The following is a 22,073-nucleotide window of genomic DNA, read 5'->3' as shown; positions in this document are numbered from 1 at the left end:
AGCTCTTTTCTTTTATCTCTGATGGATTCAGCCTGGTGCTGATGCTCTATGGGTGATTTATGTTCAACAGAAGAGCACTTGAGACTGAATACACTGTTGGCTGTCAGGGCAGATTTTTTTTTCTCAAAATCCATAAACATGTAAACATCCATTTTGAGAAAATCCATAAACATCCAAGTAAAGATGATGTCACTTACTTTACTAAACCTAGAGTCACAATGGCCAAGTGTGAAGGAATATGTGGATGGGCCAGGACATTACCAAGATCTGGAATTCAGTGTCATTGTATACTTCCTTGGATGATCTGTTGGTGACACATTCATCCCATGCATCTTGTAGACTCTGAACACTTACGAACTTAAGGAATAAAGAATGGTGGCCCCAAAGTGGGATTCTATGTCCTCTGGTCTTCCAACAGGTCATTTTAGGTCTCTTGTTTTGAAGTTACCCTTAGAGAACAAGAGCTCACTTATCACGTGGATGACCTCACAGTACCCCGTTGAACAGTTAAGGAGCCTCTGTCCGGTCTGCTGTGTCTCTTTAATAACCAACCTAAGCCTAACTCTTAGCCATATTCTCTGGGGACAGATTAGTAACAGGTGTGTTTTTAAAGATTTACAGTCATTCCAATGCTACTCAAAACTGAGAATCACTAGCCTAGGATCTGACAGTAGGTGTCTAGCTTTGCCAACCAAACCAAACCATTTTCTCTGGTTATCTTTATGAGACTCAATTAATAAATGAGCAATTCTTTCCTGATCTATAAGGTGTCCAGAAACATGATTCACAGACCCTTTCAGAATATTGGGTGCTAAAACTGAAAGGCTATTATATCCACCCTACCACTGTCTTGCAGTGAATTCTTATACAGTCTCAGTTCTTTTACCACTGGGGCTCTATGGAAACAGCGTTTAAGAATATTAGCCAGAGATCTGGAGAAAATCCTCATCTGGCAGCCTTTCCAATCCACCAGCAGAGAAACTAAAATTCCCAAATGAAGAACGACCTCTTCTCATGACTCCTGGGTAGCTGGCACCAGTAAAATATGTCCTTCATTCTAAATGGTAGAAGCCACTCTATCCCTAGACACCAATCCTCATTGTCTGCTACCTCCATGGATATTAGCAGACAGGCAAAAAGACAGCATTTGTTCATCTCAAAATCCTTCAGGCAACAGGGGTAGCTATTGCTCTTAAATAAGAACAGAGCTGACTGTTCCCAGAACATACCATTTGTCCCTCAGTATTTAAATTGATCAGGTGATATCCCAATTTTTTTCTCACCTTCAATTTTTAATACAAACTAGGAAGTTATATTTCTGGTCAGAAACATTCCTTCTGTCCACACTTCTCAGTTGTCTGAGGCTTCTCAAGGGAAATTCCTTTATCACTATTTCCAGAATTATATGAGTATTTCAATAACTAAATACAGATGAGTACCAAAATCTATTCAGTCAACATTATGAAGTTATAAGGACCAGGAGTCTCTGGGGTCCTTGTATCCAGTTGATGGACATAGTCATTTGCTGTTATTATTGGAGCTAAGGCTTTGTCTCTGAGACCAGAATTTGTGCATGCCCAGAAATTGAACTTCTGGGGTCCCCCTGAATTCCTTCTGTCATCTTGGTTCCAAGGACATGGATTATGTTCAGTTTCTAATCCTGTCAAAACATCAGCTCACATTTGTTCATCACCCTGTACTTACATCTCCACTTATGGTGTTTATGAAATTGTTTCTACAAGTGTATGAAGATTAGCAAGGTGGTCATCACCAAGTTTTATATATTTTTTCTAGGCTCAGCATATGCGTCGTTTCACCCAGCCCAGAGTAAATGGGGAAACTGATGGCCGGGGAACCTAAAACCTTGCCCACCACCATAAGTTGAATTGAGTGGCAGGGATAGTTTTTGCTCCCAAAGCTTTTGGTATTTTGATCTAGAATGTTCTTAATCTTGGTATAGTGATGTTTATGTCTGAGGATCACTGATGATAAGACATCATTGTTGTAATCTCCATCCTACATGTGGCTTTTGCTTTCTTTCTATTGGGCAATGTCTGGTGATTTCTCAGGCATTTCATAACAACACCTAAGCACAGATGTCTTCAGGCTCCTTTCACTGAAGCATAGAGCTATCTTCTCAGGATCACACAGTCATAATGACCAGAATCCAAGTTCTCCCTGAAACCACACCAGCTTCCCACCTATAGGTTATATTATAAATTTTTGGATATCCATTCCACAAATTTATTTTGCATTTTATATATCCCCCTATTCACCAGCTAACTTAAAATATACCTGAATGGTGATGGGCACTGTGATAAATGCAGAAATACAGAAACACACAAATAAGGCACAGAATAAGCAAGCATGGACCCAGACCTTCAAGATCATACCCCTGGTGTTGATCTGGATTGTGGACCCAGCATGCTAGAATATGTCTTCAGAAAATTCAGAAAGATTGAAAAGAGTGATGCTGACAGGATGCACTTCTAAGAGATTGACTTGACTAGGTATGCACAAATCAGCTCTCTGGGTATGCACAAATCAGCTCTCTGTTTGAATTCCTACTGTCTTAGTTACTTTTCTATAGCTATGATAAAACACCATGATCAAGGCACCTTATAAAATAAAGCATTTAGTTGGGCTTATGGTTTCAGAGGATTAGAGTCCTTGATAGAGGAACAAAAGCGTCGAGGTAGGAATAGCTGAGAGCTTACCTTGATCCACAAGTAAGAAGCAGAGGGAGCTAACTGAAAATTATGGGAGACTCTAAAACCCACCTCCAAGACACACTCCCTCCAACATCATGTCTTCTAATCCTTCTCAAATAGTCCCATCAACCTGGGACCTAGCATTCAAACATATGAGCCTATTGAGGCCATTCTTTTTCAAGCCACTATACCTATAGTCCACCTTTATGGGACACATAGACCTTTTCTCTGAGTATATGTACTTCAACTTCCCTGGAACATATATTCTACTGCTTTGAGGACATGTATTTTAATTCTTCTTGTATGTTCCCCTACATATGTGTACTCTAGGGCTCTGGGTTCTCCCACCACAGAATTTTGATTCTGCTTCATAATCTTTCTAATCCTGGGTCTTGATGGATGTGGCATAATTTTAATAGGATGATCTTTCCATCTGCCTCTTGAGTTTAAACTCGACCTCCTTGTAGCCTCCTACTAAAGTTTGTTGCAGCACTAGGGTATACACTATTTTAGGCTTCCATATTGCAATCTTTGCTTCAAATAATGTGACTCCCCATCTGATTTCAAATCCTAGGGATTATCTTATAGCTTTGAAGGGTACTTTTCACTTTAGTATCCACAGCACTGAGATGATCCCTTGATACTTATTGAAACATTCAATTCATGTTTACTTTTAAATCAGTAATTAAACTTTTTTTCATATGAGTTGAAAATATTATAGATTTAGTTTGAACTGAATTGTGTTTGGCCATGTAGCAGATATCCAGATACTTGGGAACAGAGGTAACAGAGGCCAATTATGGTGGAAACCACTGATCCTCAACAAAAATTCCAAAGACATCAGAAGAAGCAGGAAGTTCACTGAAGGTGAAAGCTAGACAGCATCTGACCTAGAAACTCAGAAGGAATTCAGTAACACATACCGTGATCTTGAAACATACTCAACTTCAAAGCATAAAAATTTTCTAGGAATAGTTAACAGAATTATACTACTTTTAAAATACTTTTTAAAATACTATAGCAAAATTATACTACTTTTAAAATACTTAACAAAATGGTTTGTTTCTTTAATTCTACTTTTTCCAAAAAAAATTAAAAGGAAACTCATAGTAAAACTCTGAAATTAAAGAAGTGATAAAAAGACTTCTATTGTGAAGAGACAAAGTACTATGGCTTTGTGATCTACACAAGGGGAAAGTACTTCATAGGACTCACAGAACATCACAACCCATAGACGCACAGAGCAGGAAATAACAGTGACTGCATGTGGTGGTTTGAATGAAAAAAGCTCCCATAGGCTCATATATTTGAATACTTGGTTCCCAGTTGGTAGAATTTGGGGGGAAGGATTAGTAGGTGTGGCCTTGTCTGAAGAAGTGTGTCATCAGGGGTGGGCTATGAGGTTTCAACAGTCCATGCATGATTCGTGGTTAACTCTCTTTCATCTCTTGCTTGTGGGTCAGAAGTGAGATCTCAGCTACTGTTACAACACCATGACTGTCTGCCTGCTTCCATACTACTTATGATAATCATGGACTAACTCTTTGAAACAGCAAGCAAGCCCCCAATAAACCCTTTCTTCTGTAGGTTGCCTTGGTCCTGGTGTTTTGTTGAGGCTATTGAAAGTCCTTAGTTTTTTCCATGTCACCACCTGAAACCACAACTGTGAAGAAAAGTGCACAAAGTTTAACTTTTTGTATTGCAAAGCTCTGCAGGACAACACCTGGAGGGCACACAGTGACATAAAATCATTAATGAGGGAAGCAGCTTGAAGTCATAATTTTGTGTAGATCATGAGAAAAAAAATCCACTTAGAAGTCATTAATGAGTCTACTGCAATCTGTGCTATCTAAACCCAAGGAAAATACATTATTTATGTCATTCATAATGAAAAACATTTACTTATATATCACTAAGAACATACCTGAGATTCAAATGTTATCATCCTTACATTGTGGACCAGAAACTAACAGTTCAAATTCCTGAAATGTAAGTCCATTGTTCATTGCTGTTTAAATTGGGCTAAAAATGACTTCAGCTCTCATAGGTACCATTTATACAAATTTATGATAAAAATCACATTTATTCAGAAGTTATCAATAGGAGTTTGCCTTCTCATGTCAAATGATTACATTTTTCATAAAATATATAATTATTTTAAAATTCTGATTTCCATATAAATAAAATCAAAAAATTAAAGTAAGAAATCTTATCACCTGAACATGAAATAAAAAGAAACCAAAATGTAAGGTCTTCATAATGCTTGAGTTTAATCTAAAAGCAATGGGAACATTTTAAATTTTTTACTTTAATTCTTTCACTCTAGAAATTAAATACAGAAGAATTAGACCAATATAACAAAATAAAAATACAAATAAAATCTAACAAAGAGATCAAAGAACCTCCCAGATGACAAGTAATTAAAAGTCTGGGAAACAAGTAGCTATACATGTGACCTGTTTTGAGGGTCACCACTCCTTAGGAGGCTCACAATAACTAAATATTTAGAAAAAAATAGCAAAGCTCTTGACAAACCACTAGAAAATGTCTATTAAAATTTCCTGACAAATCTTTTGAACAAAATGTTTAATAACTTTTATATTTTAATGCAAAATTTGGAACCTCAGGACAGTCACAAATGACTGACTGAGTACAAGCAGTATGCATATGATATTTTCCAGAAAAGAAATAAAAATCACAAAACAGCATAAAATATTAACTCTCTGGAACAAAGCTACAAAATATGTACAAGTGCACTAATCAGAAAACCAATAAAATTCTTCAGTGAATTTTAAAAGTACAGAATCAAAGTTATAAAGATATCAGTAATTCTCAAATAAATCTGTACAGACAATGAATTATCAGTTAATATGCCATCAGGATTCATACTCATGCATTGTCCTCTAATTCTGAAATTCATACAGAAATGAAGAAACTCAAAGAACTGAGACATGATTAAAGAAACCCAAGAACAAGACCTACCCACTGGTATTCAGTTTACAAAGCCTAAATATAACCTACTCAGGCTGTATGTTACTTATATGTATGCTTTCAAGGCTAACCATTTGTTATTGAATCACCAATTGTTCTGATTGTTCCTGGGGAAGAATTTTTCCCACTCTCAGCATTCCTTAGTCACCTGTAGTTCTTTTTGTAGGGTTGAGGCCTCGTGGACCTCTCCCAGTTCACTTTGGCCTGTCTATTGGTGTCACCCTCGTTCAGTTCATGTTTGGGTAGTCATACTGGTGAGACTTTCTGAGTATACTTTTGACATTCCTAGGAGACACAATCTCCCAGCAAATTTCCTGATATTCCAACTCTTAAAATCTTTCTGGCCCCTCTTCCGAAATGTTACCTGAGCCTAGATGCAAGAGTGTTTTGTATATGTATCCACTGGGACTGGGCTCCACAACTCTGCATTTTGACTGGTTGTGTTTTTTTGGAGTAGTTTTCATCTATTGCAAATTAATGTTTCCTTAATGAATGGTGAGGACTACACTTATCTGTGGGTATAAGGACAAATGATTAGATTGTTGTTAGGGGTTATGCCAGTTTAGAAAAATTGAAATCTTTGTCTTTTAAAAATATTCAAGGTTAGTGCAGGACCCAGACCAAGAGGCTGCATCTAGTGAAGTCTTCCTGCTGACAGAGTTTTCAGGTGAGTTAGTACCTCACATAGCAAAATACAGGGGTGGTCCATGTGTGTGTGTCCTTTCTGGTCTGTCTTACAGAATCAGTAGGATTTAATCATGAGGATTTCCTTTGCTGGTGTTAACCATTACCCAAGAGCTCCCTTGAGGCATCACAGTTGGATTGAATGTCTATCTTCTTCATACCTCACAGAGGAGATTAATTTCTATTCATAATAAACCATATCCAAAATCATAGCATCACCTCCATTTCATTAGGGTGAAGTCTCCAATAAATGAGTTTGGGAGGCAAACATTTAGTCCATAATACCCTATCCAATTATGGGCATATTTTTCTTTTGTCATTTACTGAAAACAGAAAGCATGCTTTTGAAGATATGGTGAAAGAATCAAGATCTTTGCCATTCTCTTGTACTGTTTATTTTCAAAAGAACAAATGTACTGAAGCTAAAACTTAGACATTCAACTTTTATTTTCCCTAGCTCTTAGTTATACAAATTCAGCTGTAAACTCACGTGACTTTCTGGGGGTGTTCATCCTCCACTTTAATTAGCATTAGGACAGCCAAGACTTTTGCATAAACACCTTGAAAATGCCATTTATTTCATTTCTAAAGGCACTATTTGTAGAACTATCCTGTGACAAGGCCAGCATAGTACATCATTAATGACTTAAGTAAAAGAAAATGTATCAATTAAAGCATGTTCTTTTATAAAAAGATAGCAATTAACTAAAAGCCCACGTGTTGACATTCTCTGCTATTTCACAGCAGATTTAATGTGATGGCAACACCACTGATTTTGGAAGTGAAAATAATTGATGTTTCAGACATACATAGCATTAAAAATAGGATTTTCTTCCATTGGAGAGTTGAGATACATTGTTGACTAAAAACATCCACTTCTATATGCGGCACCCTGAAGGCATCCTCCCCAGAGTAGGACCATAGGGTTCTTTGTCTCCATGGCAGCTTATCCTGAGCATCTGAGCATCTGCCTCAACCAGCTCCTGCCTTGAGATACAGATGGTACTCAGATGAGATAGTCTGGATGCAGAGTCTCACCATACCTCAGCTCTGATCAGATGTTACAGGATAGCAATGCAGACCCATTATATTTAAGCTCATATTCTCCCAAAGCAGTAGGCACAACTAAGGTAATGAAAACCCTGTTTCAGCTCTGTTATGTGGACCAACCTTAGCCAGGTACATACTATAAAGGAAGCTGGGACATCAACAGATATGCCCAGCTAACAGAAACACAATTATAAAGTTCTATGCAGTGTAAGTAAGGGATGGAAAGAATCTTGTAACAGAAAGAGAAAAGTATCAGCAAAGTTTTCATAAAAACTAAAAGTAAAACTGACCTTCATTTTGGAAAATAAAATATCCTTGTCCAAAGGAAGAATGTGGGAGAGATAGATAAACTCATTCTCAGTTCCTGGTAATTGAAGTATAGCATAATTAAGGGAAGTAGGACAAAATATAATTTTGAAGGAGAATAAGCAATCAGGAATTATTTTAGAAGTCAAGTTATTCTGTCAGCCTTCAACAAAATTTGCATGACTCTCATACAAACCACAAACATGTTTGTTGTGTCTGAGCATACAAGATTAGGACTAAATATCCTAGGACCATGTCTGAGCTCTCCTGACCAAGACTGAGCATTCAGAATCAGGAATGAGCACTGAGGATTAGGGATGAGCATCCTGGGACTAAGGGTGAGCATGGAGGAAGGAATGCCATCCATGATCAGGGCTGAAAACCAGGAACAGGGCTGTTATATAAGACAAAGGATGATAACAAGGGTTGAGCAACCTGGGCCAGCATATCTAAGACCAGTACTGAGCACCAGGATCCAGGCTGAGCTCTTGGACCAATGCTAAACATCCAGGATTAGGGCTTAGTATACAAGACCAAGGCTGAGATCATAAATAAGGCTTGGGCTTAATATTCGGAATCAAGGCTGAACATACAGGATGAAAGTTAGAAATCTAAGACCAAGACCCAGCACCAAGCTTAAGGCTAAGCTTTGAGGAACAAATAGGACTTGAAATACTAATCTGTAAATTGGATGGGTTCATTCATTATTCCCCAAAGCTACTTTATCTTCAAATGTGTATTCTCCTGAGAATTAGTCAAAACCAGAAGGGTACATTTCTTATGTAGCTCTTGAATAGCCTGGTATTCATGTTCTAAGTATATTCACATTCATTCTCATGATTCATTTACATGTAAAACAGCTACTTATTTCCAGATTTGTTGTAGTACAATTGGGAATAAAAGAATATGTTTGAATGAACATTGTGGAAAATTGATATAAGTATTGCAAAATGTTTACCATAGTTAAATTGATGAACATACATTATCTTGTGTAGTTATCTATTTTCAGGAGTGGAGAGCTTAAGATATGTCCCATAATAGTCTGTAGTCCAAACCAGTGGAGGCCACTTGAGTCTCTCTGGCTTGGGTATGAAGCTCATTGAGATGGGCTTGATGCAGGGCCTCAGCATAGGTAGATGAAGATTTTCCTTAATTCTTCTGCACATAGGAAACTTCTAGTGGGTTGGAGTGGGCTATGATGGCCTGAGGGAAGTATGATGTTGGGTATGTAGGCCTTTACTTCGTTACCTCTTTCTCTGCTTTGGATTCTACAACCTCTTGTGTCTTCCTTTCCTACCTTTCTAGGTGCTCCAAGGTACTCTGGAACTTACCCCATTGTTCAAGCTTTTCCTGTTCCATACTTCTTCTGTTTGCAATCCCTTGCCAAAAGATAGCTGTTTCTAAATCATTTTTAGAGTTTATGGAAATGTATTAAATAAAACCCATTGCTTAAAGCTACCACAACATCCTTAATAGAGTTCTAGTCAGAGTTTCTTATTTGAAGAGATTTGGGAAAAATAACATTTGTAATTTAAGTAAGGTAGGAGAATATCTGCATCCTAGTCTTCCAGCTGCCATAAAGTTTGATATTTTATTCATAAAAGTAGAAGAGCAAGATTGGAGTCCCTATTTTTCAGAAATTTGATTTTAAACATATAATAGTTGATGTTTTTAAAAAAAAAGTAATAGTTTTAAAAAGTTAAGTATCAATAGATAAATGCATGCCTATACCAAAAATACACTATTTATAAAATAACTAAGAATAATAACAGGTCAACTGTTTAAGCTAAAAAAAATTTTAATAAGGAAATGGTAGCAGATTGAAGAGAGCAGGTAATGTTTGCAATCATACTCTTTATTTCTCCAATAGAACTGTGCACATTTGGTTTTAAAGGGAACAAAAGTAAGTATCAGGGAAGTTCTTCACTTTGCTAGAGCCAAAACCAGACTTATCTTCACGATAACAATGAAATTTTATTAATCTGATTTTGCACCACTATATAAGTACATTTTAAAAGTGAATTTTCAAGTCATAATAATAAGTTTAAAATCCAAGATTTGACTTTATTTTTAGCTGTCTAAACTTAGCCTTAGTCCTCTGGCTGGCTTCATGGACTTGAAAACAAGCCAGTCTCTCTTGAGCAAGAATATCTTCCTTAGGGAGTTAGTTAGTGGCTCAGGAGGTTGATAGGAGGATATGGAGCCTTTCTTTGTGTCTTTCAAGTCTTGAGCATGTCACATTTTATAATGTAGAGAAATATATTATGAGTCGAATGTTGGAGAACAGCTGTATGTGGTTGGATCTATGATATACATTCAGTAATTTTGTGTGGTCAATTCTAGATGAAATTCTATCTAATTAGGAAAGGATGAACTACTGAATTCACATGTACTAGAAATGCTAGGATTTGTCAACATGGGCACATGTCTGTTACATACAGCTCAGTGTTATGTACAAAACCATAGGTTCTTTTCTGGTACCACTGTCCAAGGAAGAGCAGAAGCCACACTGAGGGCATGTCTTCCATGACATTCATAGGAAAACATAACTACACCCAGAATCTCCCTGGTCCCAACTCTATTTGGAAAACTGGTGTATTTTTACCTTGAATAATATGATAGCGAGAGACAGAAAGAAATAATTTTTTTGAATAAACAAATTTTAGAGTGCTGAGATTTTTGGACATAGAACAATTTAGAAAGATTCCATAGATTTACCTAAAAATAATTTGGCCTAATGAAATTTGTTTGGACTGACAACACTAGAAAACCTCTCTCACTTGGATAAAACCCATCTAACACATCACTAATAAACCTAGCCTCATCTTTCAAAACTATGTTTTTGGACAGCAGAACTCCATAACATTGGATAGGATCCACAGTAAACGGATTCTTCCTTGGGCCTTGGTGAGTGTGTGGTCCTTCATCTCATGAAAATCACACAGTTTGGTTTGTTAATATTTATAATTAAATCAAATTCAAAATGTATTCAACAGAATAGATATCTGTGTGAAAGATTAATTTATGCTCAGAATAATTTCTGGACACGCTATTGTTTTCAGAATTAGTATTCTCAGAATACTCAGAATTAGTATTCTAAATAACTCAATAAAAACATGTTATCTTTAGTCTTTATGTTGAAACTGTTTTTCAACTGTAATTGCTCTTACGAGTTGCTCTTGATATTCATTTGTAAGTAATGTATGAAGCAAAAAAGCTCTAGAGGAATCAGTCTGAGACTGAGATTGCTGTCAATCCAAGAAAAACTAGAAGCCTTTAAAAATCTTTCCTTTTACTCCAAGGCTTATACATATCTCAATTAAAACTTCTATCTCTGAAGAAACATTTCCTATATAATCTGAAATTCTTATATTGTGGAAAACAGCATTTCCTAGGGATTAGCTTCTAAATTCCTAACAGAAGAGAGTGTCACTTTAGAACTGAAGATTCTGGGATACTCAGGTATGTGGTCCTGAATGTTGGACAATGGAAATGGTTGGCTGTATAAAGAAGGAAGCAGGACACTAACTGTTCCTTAGAGGAAGATACCTTATTTCAGGTTGGCTTATTTGGAAGCCGTGTCACAAAGCCTGAGACGATGTTGACAGCCATGTATGGGACAACAAAGAAACCCTTATAAAGGTGAATAAGCTAACAGTGCTCATCACCACTCAAAATGAATAAATGCATGTGCTAATGCAAAGATGTATGCGGCTGTCATCATGAGCTAATACGATCAGAACTTCACTTAATTCGTTTGTCTAGCAGAAAGTCTTCAGTCCTATTTATCTTTGTACCCATCCTGTTTGTTTGTTGTTTGTCTGTTTTTAATCTCCAGAGTATGGCCTCCCATTTTTAAAACAATAGTCCTGAGTTGTCTATGGAGCAACCTTCATCTGTTTGGTATTTTTAGACTGAACTTTGTTTCTATCGCTATCTGTCATGGACATGACAACCAGGCTTTCATCACAGTTAATAGAGATTCCTCAGAATATAATACACTAGAGCTGTTCACTGAAAGAATCCAGAACCAATGTGTGAACATTGTCATATATGGACCATCACTGCCTTGAGTTAATAAAACTCCAATCATAATTTAGCTATCAAATTTACCTATAATTTTGGGACAGTCATTTAAAATCCTGAACTGATTTTCTGGTTGCTAGACAGAAATAACAACAATAAACAAAAACAGGGTGTTTCCTGCTTGTTTATCAGAAATGCAAAAATGAACACCAATAGAAACACATACTAAATGTTAAGTGAAAATTTTACCTAAATATTTATGTACTGTTACTCAAAACAAGAATGAAATATGACAAATAAGTATCAACAAGCCACCTATCTATGCACAAATCAAGAACTTCAGAGGTGCCAGGGTGGTGGTGGCACACGCCTTTAATCCCAGCACTCGGGAGGCAGAGGCAGGTGGATCTCTGTGAGTTCGAGGACAGCCTGGGCTATAGAGTGAGTTCCAGGAAAGGTTCCAAAGCTACACAGAGAAACCCTGTCTCAAAAAAAATTAAAATAAAAACAAGAGCTGGACAGTGGTGGTCCACGCTTTTAATCCAAGCACTCGGGAGGCAGAGCCAGGCAGATCTCTGTGAGTTCGAGTCCAGCCTGGTCTACAGAGTGAGATCAAGGACAGGCAACAAAACTACACAGAGAGCCGGGCAGTGGAGGCGCATGCCTTTAATCCCAGCACTCGGGAGGCAGAGTCAGGTGGATCTCTGTGAGTTCGAGGCCAACCTGGTCTACAAAGCGAGTTCCAGGAAAGGCACAAAGCTACACAAAGAAACCCTGTCTCAAAAAAAACAAAAACAAAAACAACAACAAAAAAAAACTACACAGAGAAACCCTGTCTTGAAAAATCAAAATAGTAATAATAATAATAATAATAATAAAAAATAAAATACTGCTTTTTTGCATAAAAAAAGTCAGAGTAAAACTACTAAGTAACCTGCAACTATTTCGCATGCCCTTGAGCTCATGAAATCTATAATGAACTTACAATCTCTATCTAAAATTTAAAAAAAATACAAAAGAGGATCATAGCATAAAGTAAACCTCTGCCTGATTGTCTGCATGTTTCTTAGCTGAAATCTTGCCTTGAAAGACAGAAGAATTCTATGTTTGAAGTGTTAACAGGGAAAAAAAAGGATATTTAATCCAGCAGAGATACCCTTTGGATAGGGGGCAGAAATAAAGATGTTTCCAAATAACAGTTGAGAAACTTTATTCTCACTAAACTTGCCTCGTGCTAAAAGCTAAAGGGAGCTCTCCAGGGTAAAACAAAGAATTGTAAAATAACAGATACACACACACACACACACACACACACACACACACACACACACACAAATACAAATTACTGATGAAGGTGATACCTGTAGTCTAGACTATTGAATGGTGTAGAAATCATCTGTAACTTTACAACAAAAGTTGAAATGCAAAAGTGCTAAAGTGAGTACAGATGGAACAACTTCCTAGTGGACACACAATGTGAAAAGATGTGGACTATGGCGTTAAAACATGAAATGGGGGGAAATCACAGTTTTTGTATGAAATCAAAATTATTATCAGCTTAAAACAGACTTTTTATAACTAACATGTTTGAAGTGAACTTACAGTAATCACATTTTAAAACTATAAAAACTATAGTAGAAACAGAAGAAAAAATAAAGACACATCTATACTGAAAAGCATCAAACCACAAAGAAAGATTTCTAAGAGAAGATGATAATAATGAAGGATCCACAAAGCAGCCAGAAAACCAATAACAAAATACTAAATAATTACTGTTATGGTGTGGATATGAAGTGGTCACCAAAGTCTCATTATTGAATGTTGATTAGCAGTTCATAGGGTTATTTTGAGAAGTGGTGGAAATTTTAGGAGGTGGGACCTAGGGGGAGTTGGCAGTTCCTTAAGCATGTAGCCTTCCAAATTTATAGTTGATTTTTGTATTTTATTTATTAATATACCCTATATTATTTTATTTGGACCCTTCTTCTCTTCCTACTCCTTCACACTAGGATGCCATCTGCTTTGCCACGCCTTCCTGGCCTTTCATGATTAACTTAAATCACTGAAATTACATATTAAATAAATCCTTCCTCTTCTTGTTTCTCTTCTGAATGTGGTCATAGCAACATAAATCCTTTGGGCATCAAATAAGTTGGATCATTACTGTGACTAAATCTAACCATGTTAAGTATTTGGAACTAGATTGCAGGAGGAATTTGGACTAACTCTACTAGAGAAATCTACAATGTTGTGAGTCAAACTTAGTGAACAATTCTGGTGGGAGTTTAGAAGACCAGAATGTCAACAAGATGTGGACAGTGAAGGCCATGAAGTTTCATATGGGAATACAGACTATCTTGGGAATTGAACTACAGGCCATTTTATGTTACATCTTAGCAAAAACTCTATCTAATTTTGTATATGTCCTGAGCATTTGTAGAAAGCTATGTAAGACAGAAATACAAATTAATCTGGAAGAAGAAATACTTAGATGTCCTAGTGTTCAGGCTTTTGCTAGCTGCCTTTACTCAGGTTTATAGTGAGAACCAAATGGGAAAAGCAGAGCAGCAAGACTTGGAAAAACTTGAAGTTTGGTTTAAAATTTCTTGTAAGCTTGGGGCTCAGGAAAGCATTGTTTTTAAGAGATTAACATTGTCAAAAAGAAGTCAAGCATTTTCCATCTTGGCACTAGGAAAGATTCTTTGAGAGAATGTTAGGAATTACCCAGACTCACTCAACTTAAACATATAAAAGAGTAAATTCTTTTGGGGAAAAAAAATCACTTAACAAGAGTATATACCTCTGGGAAATCTTTATTGTTAATATACTTGTCTCAGTCAGGGTTTCTATTGCTGCCACAAAACATCATGACCAAAATGCAAGTTGGGAAGGAAAGCGTTTATTTGACTTACTTCAGCACTGCTGTTCATCACTGAAGGAAGTAAGGGCAGGCATTCAAACATGGCGGGATCCTGGAAGTAGGAGTTGATTCAGAGACCATGAAGGGGAGCTACTTACTGGCTTGCATGCCTTGGCTTGCTTAGTCCACCCTCTTATAGAATCTGGGAACAGCAACCCAGGGATGGCACCACCCATCATGGGCTGGGCCCTCCCCAACTGATTACTAAATGAGAAAATGCCTTACAGCTGGATCTCAAGAAGGCATTTCCTCAGCTGAGACTCCTTCCTCTAATGACTCTAACTGATGTCAAGTTGACACACAAAACCCCCCAGTACACTATATATAATAATGCTTCTCCAGAATCCATCTCACTATGCTATGTCCCCTAGGCATATCTAGAAGCCATTGCAGCCAAGGTATTAGTCTGGTGACCACTGAAGCCAACAATAAATGGTGTCACAGTTAGCTTTAGTTGTCAATTTGACACAAACCTAGAGTCACATGGAAGAAGGAATCTCAAATGAAGAAATACATAGCTCAGAGTCATCTGTGGTTATGTCTGTGAGAGTATTTTCTTATTAATGTTGATGTGAGAGGGACTTGCCAATTGCAAGTTGTGCTACTCCTGAGCAGGTGGTCCTGAATTGTATAATAAAGCAAGCTGAGCAAGCCATAGACAGCAAACCAATAGGCAGCAATATTCTATGTGGTCTCTGTTTCAGTTCCTGCCTCCAGGTTTCTGCTTAAGTTCCTGTCCTGACTTCCGTCAATGATGAACTGTGTTGTAGAAATGTTAAGATGAAATATAAACCCTTTTCTTTAAAATTATTTTGTATATAAATGGCTTTAATTTCCAAATAAAATAATATAGGGTATATTAATAAATAAAATACAAAAATCAACTATAAGATGCCTACAATAAATTCACTTCAACTTCAAGAACACTCATAGGCTGAAGGAGAAAGGAAGCAAAAGACATTCCACACAAATGAAAACAAAAACAGAGCAAGAGAAAGCTGCTATACTTTTGTTAGAAAAAAATATTCAGTCAAATGTGTTATTAGAAGCAAAGAGGCATTATATAATAATGAAGGAATCAGTCCACAAAGAGACTCTAATAACTGTAGTCACCCAACAAGAGAGGACCAAAACAAAAATAGCAGATATTACAAGAGCTGATCAGAGAGATAGAAAGTAAGACAGCAAAGTGATTTTCAATTCCCTGTGTTCAACAATGCACATACAGCGCAGAGACAAACTCAGAAGATGATAAACTTCAATGGCTCTTTGGACCAGAGGCCTGACTGACACATAGCTCTGAGCTGTATCAGAAGTCACACCCCCTAAGCACACAGCACCCAGTGAGTACATGACAAAACCACTCTTTAGCTTGAAAACATATTGGGCAAATTTTGTAACAGTGTTAAAAAATTAGAAATCAGTAACAAAAGGAAAACAGAGAAATTCACAAATCTGTGGAACTTACACAACACATTCCTGAACAACCAGTGTGTCAACAAAATAGAGAAATTTATAACTATTGTGGAGATAAAATGCTTTTATATTCCTCCAGATCTATGGGATGAAGCAAAAGAAGATCTAAAACAAAGAAAAAATGATCTCAGTTAGCCTAATATTACACCTCAGAGAGACTAGAGAAAAACAAGCATACAAACAAACAACTAGCAAAAAACAAAGCCCAGATACAGGGAAAGGAATAAACATCAGAGTAGAAATAAATTAAAAGACTCTAGGAAAACAGTCGAAAATAGTAAAACTAAAGGTTGCTTTTTAAGGATATAAACACAATTTTTAGACTAACCAATAAAAATGAGGACAACTCAGATAAAAATAATAAAATAAAAGAAGAGACATCCCAGTGGCTGCTACAGAAAAGGATCTGCAATAAACAACTATAGGCAACAAAATGGGAGAGCCTAGAAGTACATAAAGCCCTACAAATATACAACCTATCAAGACTGAATCATAAAGAATACAAAACCTGAACAGATGAATTCTTATTGAATTAGACAAATTATGAAAGATCTCCCATTAAAGAAGCTTAGAATTATGTGTTTGCATTGCTGAATTCTAACAGACATTAAAAGAGAGATGAGGTGGTGGTAGCTCAGGGGTAGAGGACTTATATCACATTCACAAGGCTTTGGGTTCTACCAGTAGCACAAAAAAAAAGGAAATATTAAGTAATAAAGGAAGATGAAATCCAGTTAATTGACACATGAGTTATGAAGGAGAATATAAAGCTAATTGTTTTTTCTAGTTTAATTCTGTCACTGATTTGTTTGTTTGTTTGTTTTTGGCAGGGGGAGGTGAGGATAAGTGTGATGGTTTGAATGAAATATTTTTCCATAGTCTCAGTCTTTAAATACTTGGTCCCCAAGAAATGGTACTGTTTGGAGGGTTTAGGAGGTGTGGTCTTGTTGGAAGAAATATGTCATCAAAGGTGGGCTTGGGGAGTTTAGAGAATTGTGCCATTTAGAATTCACTCTCATTGTTTCTTGCTTCTGGTATGAGGTGTGAACTCTCTGTTGTTCCTGCTGCCATGAGTGCCACTTGCTACCATGATTCCCTGCCATGATGGACTTTTATTGCCTCTGGAACTGTAAGACCCTCAAGGCACAAGAATGGTCCTCCCTGAGGACCTCCAACCACCAGGCTTTGCCCACAGAACACTCTAATGGCCATAATGGCCCAACTCAGGCCCTCAAGTCCCAATCAGCTAAGCTCTGCCCTATAGAGTAAAAAGTCCAAGATCAGGCCACAAAAGTCCTACCAATCCCTGAGCTTGCCCCAAGATCAGGTCACAAAGTCCCACCAATCCTAGCCCACCCTGGAAAGTTCTGCCCCTGAGAAACCCTATGTAAAGCCTGTCTCCCTCTTATTTTTTTGCTACTTCTCTCCCAAGCAGAGGCAGTCACCCTCCTGTGTTTTCCCAATAAATCTCTTGTGTGAGGTTTGTTGTGTGGTGTAGGTAGACTTTTCTGTTCCATCAGCCAGCTCCCAAATAACCACACAGACTTATTATTAATTATTAATGCTCAGCCAATAGCTTAGGCATGTTACTAACTAGCTCTTACATCTTAACCCATATTTCTTATCTACATTCTGAAACATAGTGGTACTTTTATTCTTTGGCATATTCATCTTGCTCCTCGCTGTGTCTCCTGGTGACTCCACTCTTCTTCCCAGAGTTCTCTCAGTCTGGCTCCTTCACCTAGCCTCTTCCTGCCTAGCTATTGGCCAGTTAGCTCTTTGTTAAACCAATGCGAGCAACACATCTTCACAGTGTACAAAAACATGGTTCCACAACAGTGTGGTATGACTTTTTGGAATTCTTTGGCTCATAACTGCCAGGGTACCTTTCTCCTCAGAGCTGTAACACTAACACTATTTTTCTATATTTTGCCTCAGGCATGGTTTTTTTATCATAGCAATAGAAAAGTACTTAATATACTAAGTCCATAAAATTATAATTATAGTAAAAGTGAAAAATACATTGTGAAGCTCTAGATTAGAATGGCTAATCTAACTGTAGAAAAGTTCATTGAGCCATATAGACTTGAATATGAATAATCTCACTTCATATTATATTATTTGCAATTTCTTTACAATGAAGTTTTAATTAAATAAAGAAAAAGAGAAACTGGTACTAAACTTTAAATTTAAAAAAAAAAAAAAGGAAAGTTCAAGAGAACACTTCCAAACTTATTTTATGAAGACAGCATTATTCTAATTCACCTAAGTGAAAGGAAACTATAGTTCAATATCTCTCAGGAGATTTAAAATAATACTTGTAAACAAAATCAAACAACATATTAAAACAGTACACATGGGCAGTGGTGGCGCACACCTTTAATCCCAGCACTTGGGAAGCAGAGCCTATGAGTTCGAGGCCAGCCTGGTCTACAGAGCAAGATCCAGGACAGGCACCAAAACTACACAGAGAAACCCTGCCTCAAAAAACCAAAAAAAAAGGGGGGGAGGGGGATAGAAAAGAAAACCTTAGTGTTGTGAAACAGTACACATTATGGTCTTCTTGAGTTTATCTTTGAGGTACAGAATTGATTTAACATATGAACATTAATATGGCAGCCTAATGTTCTGCTTTCATTTTTCTTGCTTTGACAAATACCATGACCAAAGCAACTTGGGAGAGGAAAAGTTATATTTCATCTTACACTTCCAGATCACAATCCATCATTAAGAGAAATCAAGCAGGAACTTGAAACAGACACTATGAAGTAATGATACTTGTTAGCTTGCTCCCAGGTTCATGATTGGTCAGCTTTTTTATACAGTGTAGGACTATCTGCCTAGGGATAATACTGCCCAAAGTTGGCTGGGCCCTTCTACAACAATTAACTATCAAGACACTCCTCCACAGACCAATTTGATGTAGGTAATTCCTCAACTGAGACATTTCTTAAGGATGACTCTAGGCTTGATGAAGCTATATAGATCACCTATATTAGTAGAATGCAAGACAGAAGACTTATTTTGATCTCAATAGATTCAGAAAAAGCATTTGACAACATTTAATATTATTTTTATGACAAAAATCTTAAAAACCAGGCTTGAAAGGAAATTTTCTCAACATAATAAGCTACTGTGAAACTCACATAGCTAACATCATAATCAAAGGGAAAATTCAGCAATATTACACCTAAAACCTCATACAAAAAAAAGAATGCTCATTCTCACTATTTCTTTTAATATTGTGCTTCCAGCACTAGTAAGAGCTGTCAGATAACAGAAAAAAAGAAGAGTTATCTAAATCAGGAGGAAGAAAAACGACCCTGCCTACATAGGGTATGATTTACAATGTTCAGAAAACTCGGATTTCAAACACACAAATGTTAAACTAATAAGTGAGTTTATTAAAGTTTTAATGCGCAAAAATCAACATCCCAAAACAAGTTGCATCCTTATAGCTATATAAGTTAGTTTTAAAGAAACTGAGAAAAGAGCTAGGTATAGTATATTTTAGCACTGAATAGTTGAGGCGAGAGGATCAGGAGTTGAGGGTAAGCCTGTCTAAAAAGTTAATGAGGCTGGTAGAAGTCTTGGTAGATAATGGCACTTTGCTGCCAAACCTGACAACCTGAGTTCAATTCCCAGGATCCACGTAATGGAAAGAGAGAACTAACTCTCACAAGTTGTTACATGCATGCCATGGCACGCACACTTCCACACACAAAAATATAAGCACAGAAAGTAATCCAATGTATGATATCATCAATAAGAAGAAATAAAGTGATTTATTGGATGGAAATGAAAGATGCATACACTCAAAACTATAAAGTACTGCTGAAAGAAACTAGGGAACATGCAAACGAGTGAAACTGCTTATGAACTGGAAGAATTAACACTGTTAAAATTCCCAGAATAGTCTAAGTATTCTACAGATTAGGAAAATTTCTATCAAAATTCTAATGTATAGTTTACAAATACAGAAAAAGAATTCCTAAGATTTATATAGAGATACAAATAGCTATAAGAACATTATCAAACAAAATACAGAGCTAGATGAAACACATTTCATGATCTCAAATTCTATTATAATGATATAATAATCAAAATATTGTAATGGCATAAAATCAGATATATAGACTAATAGTGCAGAACTGAAAGCCCAGAAATAAATATAACCATTGACAATCAAATAATTTTCTACAATGCCACATAATGAGTAAATCTTTTCAATAAATCATTTTGGGGAAACTGAGTATTCACATGCAAAACAATGAAATTGAGATTTCTCACACACTGTACCCTCCCCCCCCCAAAAAAAAAAAAGAAAGAAGGAAAAGAAAAGAAAAAGGGAAAGAAAACACAAATAACTGACAGCTGAACAGAAATGTTTGTATCTCCCACACACATGATGAAGCACTTCCCCTCATCGGTCAGCAATGGGAATCTTTCAGCTCCAGTACTGAATTAGGGAACACCACAGTACACACAGCTTTTCATTGATTAACATGAAGCATGGGGTCAAACAGCTTGGGAGTCCTAAAAATCCCTTACTGTTCTAGTCTAAGTCTATAGGAGATCAGTGACTGAATCCTATCTTTTCTCCATAAATTAAGTGTGTGAAGGAAAGAAATCCTATGAATCACATCCCTGGAAACTTCAGTAAGACTCCAAGAGCAGGTAGAATTTGAAAAGAAAATCTGTGCAAAGACGGTAGGGGTTCTGTCCTTTCATCTCTGCAGTCATCCTTTTATGGTTCTTATAACACATGTCAAATCCCAAAGGACCTTGATCTGGAGCCAATGCCAGTGGGCAGCTGCACAAGAAGAAAGGAGCCCAGATGAACCATGTGCTTCCACATCCCCACTTCTGTACCATGTGGGTTGAAGGTGGCCCAGCTGTGACACTACTAAATCTTTTTTTTTTCTAGGTATTCTTTTATTTATTTTTTTATTTAAAATTTTTTTTAAGCCGGGCGATGGTGGCGCACGCCTTTAATCCCAGCACTCGGGAGGCAGAGCCAGGCGGATCTCTGTGAGTTCGAGGCCAGCCTGGGCTACCAAGTGAGTTCCAGGAGAGGCGCAAAGCTATGTAGAGAAACCCTGTCTCGAAAAACAAAAAAACAAAAACAAAAAAAAATTTTTTTCATTTTACATACCAACTGCGGTTCTCCCTCCCTCCATCCGTCCTCCTGCTCCCCCACCACTACCTCTCCTCCACCCACCACGCCCCCATCTACTCCTCAGAGAAAGTAAGGCCTCCCATGGGGAGTCAACAAAGTCTGGCATATCAATGGAGTACTACTCAGCAGAGAAAAACAAATGTATGGAACTAGAAAACATCATCCTGAGTGAGGTAACCCAGACTCAGAAAGACAGACATGGTATGTACTCACTCACTCATAAGTGGTTACAAGATGTAAAGCAAAGGATAACCAGACTGCAAATCACAACTCCAGGGAGGCTACCTAGTAAAGAGGACCCTAGGAAAGACACAGGGATCACCTAGCAACAGAGAAATGGATGAGATCTACATGAGCAAACTGGGGGTGGAGTGGGGTAATGGAGGGCAAGGGTCGTGGAAAGCGAGCTTAGGGGAGCAGGAGGTCCCAGCTGGATCAGGAACAGAGTGAGAGAGCAGGGAAGGAGATACCATGATAAATAAAGACACCATGGGAATAGGAAGAAGCAAAGTGCTAGAGAGGTCCCCAGGAATCCACAAAGCTGACTCTACAATAGACTACTGGCAATGGTCAAAAGGGTGCCTGAGCTGACCTACCCTGGTGATCGGATGGCCAAACACCCTAACTGTCATGATAAAACCCTCATCCAGTGACTGATGGAAGCAGATGCTGAGATCCACAGCCAAGCCCCAGGTGGAGCTCCGGGAGCCCAATCAACGAGAGAGGAGGG

Source organism: Peromyscus californicus, unplaced genomic scaffold, assembly GCF_007827085.1.
Source record: "Peromyscus californicus insignis strain IS unplaced genomic scaffold, ASM782708v3 Scaffold_1__1_contigs__length_55948999, whole genome shotgun sequence".
Lineage (NCBI taxonomy): Eukaryota > Metazoa > Chordata > Mammalia > Rodentia > Cricetidae > Peromyscus > Peromyscus californicus.
This window is presented reverse-complemented; position numbering follows the sequence as displayed.